General features: G+C 35.9%; 1 protein-coding gene across 1 annotated transcript in view; it reads left to right on the forward strand.

Annotated features, from left to right (window-relative positions):
- Positions 1–269: 269 nt before the first annotated feature.
- The window catches only part of LOC115448417 (calbindin-32), a gene marked incomplete in the record, with an annotated part of 83,419 nt that continues 76,175 nt past the window's right edge, over positions 270–7,513 (forward strand). The window contains 1 exon segment of the mRNA XM_037441148.1: positions 270–375.

A 7,513-nucleotide genomic window follows, 5' to 3' on the forward strand; every position in this document is an offset into this window, starting at 1 on the left:
TCAATATAACCCCGACAAAACACGCAGCTATATTAAAAAGCACGATGTCTTGAACAAAGCTGTGTCATTTTCAACCTTCTGAAATGGGGTGGTTGATTCGCTCACAGAATCACGCCGAGTTTTCCATAATGCTGCTGAATTGGGATAGCATAGGCTGTTCGAATGTGGAAGGATTGTGGGTGCTTTTGAAATTGGCAGGGTGTTCGGGAGCCGTTCAGCCCCGCCCACTACCAGCAACCCCTGCTTTCATTCATTCGCAGCTGAAAGCTCGCGCGGGGCGCACGTAACTTGACGTGCTGTATCGCTGTCGTGTTTTTAATAAACAATTGTCATAAACAATTTGCTCGTGGTCGGGTATTAATTGGCACTTTGAAGGTAAGTCGTATGTTTTATTTTACGTGCGCGTATTCGAAATACCTCTTTATGATCCGATGAATTGAGATTATTGTTGAGTGTCTCGTTGTGCGATAGATGTTTTTACTCCTACGAGTTGTGCTGATTGATTTTTGTCTGTCTGTAATCGTAATATACTTATCAACCGTTTATTGTTAAGTGTCTATTTAAATATCTATTGTAATCCTCTGTAATTTGGGTTTAATTTTCTATAAACAATTCTAATCCAACTTGCATTAGGAGTATACCTTTATTACTTGGCTTTGAACCCCCATCTACCAAACATATTGAAAACAAGAATTTTACTGACTGAACTACCACCTCTTGAACGCTGCTATATTTTTTGACAAACTAGTTTATAAATTGTAATGAAATTATATTTTATTGTATTAAGACCTTGTCTTCCATCTAAAATATTACCCATAGGATATTTAATATTTTTTCAAATTATTTATATATTTGTCAATTTTCTAAACCTATTTTTGAGTGCTAGAACTTTTTCTTAATAGCAATTATATTTTATTATAAAAACTGAGACTATATTTATGTATTTATATTGTAGTATAAAGTTTTCTTTGTCCTCAAAAACAAATAGGACTTCGAACTCTTTGTAGTCAATTTACAACTTTTTGTTTGTCGTTAAAAATGTACCTATGTATTTAGATGCAGGTAAAACGCAAACCTTTTACGAACAATCGTGTTATTACTTTTTTAGATTATCACAAAAAACATTACAATTGTAATCTCTAAAATGTTATATAACAACACTACAGTTATACGCATAACTATAAGCCTTAAACGCCTACACGTAACTGGGTGCTAAATTATTTCTACCACCATAACCATTCGTTCTCATTCTTGTTTCATTCGTAGTTTCATTCAACCCTGCGACCTCTGTAAGGACGTTGTCTATCAAGTGTTACCATCAGCCGATTACGTGTAGAACATTTTTCAATAGCATCCAGACTATACAAATATTTGCAATGTTTGATTATCTGTGTTTGATTTAGATATAATGGATTTTCTATTATTATATTTGTTTAGTATAAAGTTTCTATTTATTGGTAACTTACACGTGGGACAGAGTATAATATAATATTTATGAGTAATATTCGTTTAGTAAAGGCAGACTATCTGTAAAATTTATTGTCAATATGTTATAACATTAACATTTTGAACTGCATGTGATTCGGTTAGTAAGGTACGTACCACAAAAGAAACCTTTATAGGATTAATTTTGTCTGTGTGTATGTCTGTCTAAACCCTTTTTCTCGGGAATACGCACACCTATTAAGATGATATGTATATCAAGTACTCGAGACTACGGTCTCTTTCAGCTGTAAGAGAAACAAACTTGCAAGTAAACGGTATCAAAAGATATGCATTTATATCGCATATTTTGCGATTTCACAAAAGAATCAAAACGTATACGGTACTTCCAGTCGACCTAGAATCATGAAATGTAACAAGAAGCAATGTCTTACAGCACATGTAAAGGAACTAATCAGAAATTAGTAAATAAAAGCGAATTTACTATAACAAACGTATTATTTGCTGTTGGTACAATCACCGTGTCTTGGGAACGAACGGCAAAGTTAGGTTTACCTAGTTTGAACTTACATATATACTTAGATACCTTACCTACAAGTTTGTACGGAAACATCGGTGCGAGAGTCCAACTCTTGTCCGTTTTTTAACTTCAATATGGATTCAGAATAATAACTCACTGATTTGCAGGCAAAATTATAATCAGATCATTAAGTTTTCATCAGTAAGATAACTGCGCCTTTTTCAATCGGTCGATGAAGGTGCAAATAGCTATTCAGTAGTGCGTTTTTATCATTATGATTTTCATCCATACGGTATTTAATTTCTAAATTATAGCGACTGCAAAGGTTAATAGCTCATGTTATTTATGAACTTTATGGATAAGACCGTAAGTGCTTCAATCGTGACATCTTTTAACTGAAAAATATTCTATTATTAAGCTTTCGTACCTCAAAGGAACGCTCACAGATACACTTTTTGTCATATATCGGTCCGTTTTTTCGTCTGTTCAGGCAATTTTTCTCAGGAATACATACAACTCTCAAGTTGATATGTTTATCTTATGCTCGGTACTAGAGTCTCCTTCAGTTGTAAGAAAATCAAACCTGCAAGTAAACGGTATCAAAATATATGTCAGTTTTGATTAGTTAGTGTACAAATGTCGATATTTTTCATAGCTGTTTCATACATTTATAAAATTATCTGTAGTTTAAAATATAATATCATTAATAAAAGTGCTATATTCAAGCTTCGAAAAGTGATAACATTAAAAAAAAAGACAAAAAAGTTAACACTGACATTCGAAACAAGTATATCCAGTTTCGGAGATATAATAATTGACTGCCTCGGCGGTGTAGACGACTGCAGTGCTGCAGTCACGGGTTCGATCCCCGGGTCGGTGAGTCATATCGGTTTTTTCTATGCAGTATCAGCCTGGAGACTGGAATTTGTGCCCCATATTGCGATAGGCTTCGACCTCTATCACATCATGAGACGGAATACGCATGGTGAAAAGTGGTTGCATTATTCGCGCTTCTGCCTACCACTTCGGAGATAAAAGATATGAATGTGTTATAATTTCTTCAAACCACTCATGATAATAGAATTATTTGTAGAGCCAAACGCTCTTTAAAATAGTCGAAAAATAAACACGGTATACTACAATTTTTTTTTCCGATTATATTTTTATTACTATCAATTTTCTATTACTTAATAATATTTTATAACGTTAAATGTTCAAAGGAAAATATCCCTTTTTGGTGTTATCATGTTAACAAACATGTATACTATAATCATGTTCCTATTATGGCTAGTAGATTGTCTATTCTCAGCTGTTATTCACCACCAGATGACCCAATTGTTCCCTCAAAACATGATAAAGATCAAAATGAGCTGGCAATATGCACACTGCATTATGAAGTCATTCGACTCTGTCAAAGAAAATTACACTTAATGCCTTCTGAAGAAGGCGTCAAGCTTGTTTGTAATAAATAACAGAGCCGAGCATAATACTTGAAATTTGATGCGCGGCTTGAAGTTTATTGAGACTGCGTGATGAGGAGCAAATACTTCTTTTTATTGTGGTATATTTATTTATGAGCATACTTTAGAAGATAGCATGTTTGCGTCTTGAATCAGGTATTTTATTTCAATTGTGAATGAAAATTAGGCGAACCATTAGGCGAACGGCAAGCTCGTCTCGTAATTCAAAGTAATAAAAGAAAAATAATGTCCGATAAACATGATTATCTGGAATTCCACTTCTGAACACCTCTAAAACTTTCCAGATCAAACTGAAGCGATCTGCAGCCAGCAAGTAAACATTATCATAAACATATTTGGATTGGAATATAACTCTAAAATCTACAAGTTATGTTCCAAAGTCGAGTGTTCACACTGTTGTGATCCCAGGGGGTACAAAGCGCAGTAACTCAAGTTTGCTTGCCATAATGAGTTCTTTTGTCCTTATTCACATTCATTTTAGATGAGTGACGCGCCCCGGGATGGCTTCGCTCAATGTTACACTCACTCCTGGGAATTAGGTGGAGTTTGATAGACTCTACGTTTATTTTACGCAAAATATTGGTGCAAAATTGCGGATAAGGCATCGTACGTTGAAATAAAACTAGTTTTTGGATATTATTTCGGATTTTTGCATTTAATTATTTTTTCTCGACGTTTGCAAAGTCGACGAAACATCATGAGAAAAATTAAACTTTAGAAAGTTGCGATAAAATCCGAAAACTTATTTTATTTCGGTGTCTAACATTCGCGTAAACATAAATCATTATGCGTCCTACATTGTCAATTTCTTATCGAGAAATACTCTATATACTATTAATGAAGAAATCTACAACTTCAGTTGTGTTTCCCGGCAACACATTGACGTCTGTGCGGAGCCTAAAAGAACTTAAAACTGGTTAATGTTTTTGTATTATAACGCATTTTATCAACATTATCAACACCTCACAAATCCTTGGGTCTACCGTATTCATCATCAGTGGAAAAATCAAACTTATAAGTCAACGCAACCAAGAGATATGACACCTTTTCTGAAACCCTGACACTGTTCGTAGGTGCCATGGTAGATCAAAGAGCGTGGGAATTAGAATGAACTTGACACATTTATAATTACACTACTGGTTCGAATTGAAAAATACTTTTAATGTTGGATAGTCCATCTATCAAGGAAGGCTATGAGCTATATAACATCACGCTATGACAAATAGGAGCGGAGCATTAATGAAAAATGTTGCAAAAACGGGAAAGAATTATTCCTTTTGAGGGTTTCCGATGCGTGCGCTGGGTAAACGATTAAATATCTTTTGCAACTCAGGCGCAAATTAGCATGCATTTTACATTTTTATTTACTTTTGCGGCATAAAATTGACAATCCATCGGTACGTGAAAATATTCACCTATACGTTCCAAACCAGTACATTCGGGCCGTTGGTCGGAGAAGACACCATCTCTTCGCTGGTCCAGCTGTTTGGCATCTTACACAAACAAGCAATACTCCCACCGCCAAGGCTATAGCTTTATTAAATGCGTATCTTGAGAGTAGGCCGGATGCCGACATATTTGTCGATAATAGTCACACCATTTACAAAAATGTGTATTTATTTTTAAGTAATTTTGTTACTTAGGTAATTTAAGCATCTTACTTAAATTTAATAAGCTGTTCCCATAATGTAGAATGTAAGTAGTTGTTTTTTCTTGATAATTTTTATTGTTTCGTTTTGTTTTATTTTGTCTATTTGTTGTTTTTTTTTTTCACTCAAGCGTCTTGGTGTATTTCCACTGTAAGCTTTTGTGATACTTAATTGATAAATAAATAAATACTGATGAGCACTGACCTATACTACGGATTTAAGGCCTTAGTTCATACCGTTGGCCTCGTGCGTTAAACATTTAATAATAAGTAATTATTGGAAGTGTACGGTAGTCTAGTTGGGTATGGAACGGTTCAGCGACACGGATTTCCGCAGGTTTAAAACCCAAATCCGAACCTATGCGTTTTTAAGTGTTTATTGTGAACAATTATCGTTTGCTTTAACGGTGACGAAAAACATCGTGAGGAAATCTACAAAATTGAGAATTCTCCATAAGACTTTCGAGGGTATGAGAAGGTTGCCCACCCGCACTACGTCAGCGTGGTGGACTAAAGCCTAAACCCTCTAAGTAGAGGAGGCCCGTGTATAGCAATGGGCAGTATATAATACAGGGCCTTATTAATTCAATCTTGGAGCCATTAGTATGCGTGTGAAACATGTATGAAAGCTTTGTGAATTAATGGCGTAAATAAATAATTTCTTTTTCACATGTTTACTAGAACAAGGTCGAAATATGACCAAATATATTTTACGCACTAACTGCCGCATTACATTAAATGTTTGGTTAAATATAATGAAGGCACGCTAGTTAATTTCAGAGTTCAATGACAGACTTTATCTTTAAAAATATTATTGTCGTAGTTTGGTCCTCACGCAATGCTCAAATTCCTTGGCCTTACTACAATTTGGAAACGATTTTTTATTTGATGCAAGGATATAATCTTGCTAATGTAAAGTCGATGGCCGTTGGGGTCGAAAGATTCTAGAGTGGAGGCCACGTACAGGCAAGCGAAATGTCGGACGCCCGCCTACAAGGTGGACGGACGACCTGGCTAAGGTCGCAGGAAGTCGCTGGATGCAGGCCGCTTCCAACAGGTTGACGTGGAGATCCTTGGGGGAGGCCTATGTTCAGCAGTAGACTTCCTGTGGCTGAGATGATGAATGTAAAGTCAGGTTAAACTCGCAAGCTCTCGCAGTAATAGAATGCACAAGAACTTGTAGTTGCCTTTACAGTAGCTACAGATTCTCAATAATTGTATACGAGTGCAATATGCCTCAATTCCTGAAACCTTCTAAACATCCTACTTCAACTTTCAGAATTTTCTCTGACTCGAGCTTTTTTGCTCGGGTTTATTGACCACCCGCCCTGATGCCGTCAGGGAAGAGGTAATTCCGTCTCCCTGTTGTTTCCCGTGTACGAAAAATGTGTCCCCTAACACTCTGCTCAATATAGTAGACGTATGGATTGTTGTTTGTTTTTGGAGAATTTTCTAAACATCCTGCAAATGTAAAAGGTTGTGGGGATGGATGTATGTATGTTTGTTCTTCTTTCACGAAAAAACTACTGAACGGATTTAGATGAAACTTTACAGTAACATTGGTTATACATCAGAATAACACATACGCCAAAATTTATAATGATTTCGTGAAATTTGGTCATAATAATAGCGATACAAATCAAGTAAGTCGAAAAAAAATTATCCCGGAAAACTCCTTCATGCGGGCGAAGCCGCGAGCAAAAGCCAGTCATTTTTTAAATGCGATAGTTGGTCAGGTTTAATTGTTTAGTTAGAGGTAAACGCAGAACCCATTGAACGGATATGAATGAAATTCGCTATGCAGGTAGACCTAGACCATGTCCTAGATTAACATTATCGGAAAAGTTCAGAAAAGGATTTTAATTCCCTGAAAATTCATTCACATGGTCCGTACGCAACAGTTTATGTATAATTCGAAACGGTGGAGCCGCATTGCAAACAACTCTGTTTACGGCATTGATGGATTGGATTCAGCAGTCGTGCCGAGTCAAAAAGCCTACGTAAATTGGAATGCAGGTTTCATTTAATTACATTAAACTTCAGTAAATTTACATACCTTTAAAACCACAAAACTCCAGTCGGTGACCTCCACATAACAGTCGCCCCCCATGAAGGCTGGTAGTAAGTACTTTCTCCGTGAAACCAAAAAAAGGTTAATATTTCTGTATCTCACAAAGTAAAATGGTAGAAAATGCGTCATGCTTGGAGTTAAACTTTGGAAATTTTATATGATTCGTTTTTGCTTCCAGATTTGCTTGCGTGATAGTTTTTCATGGTGAAAGGCCTGCTATATATTTTCCTGGAATAAAGACTGTCCTTCCTAAGGTCACAATCTATCTCCATACCAAATTTCATCAAAATATTTAGCGGATTATGAGTTTATCGCGTTCAGACAGACACGGCTGGGACTTGGTTTTATAA

This window comes from Manduca sexta, chromosome 4 (assembly GCF_014839805.1).
Source record: "Manduca sexta isolate Smith_Timp_Sample1 chromosome 4, JHU_Msex_v1.0, whole genome shotgun sequence".
Classification (NCBI taxonomy): domain Eukaryota; kingdom Metazoa; phylum Arthropoda; class Insecta; order Lepidoptera; family Sphingidae; genus Manduca; species Manduca sexta.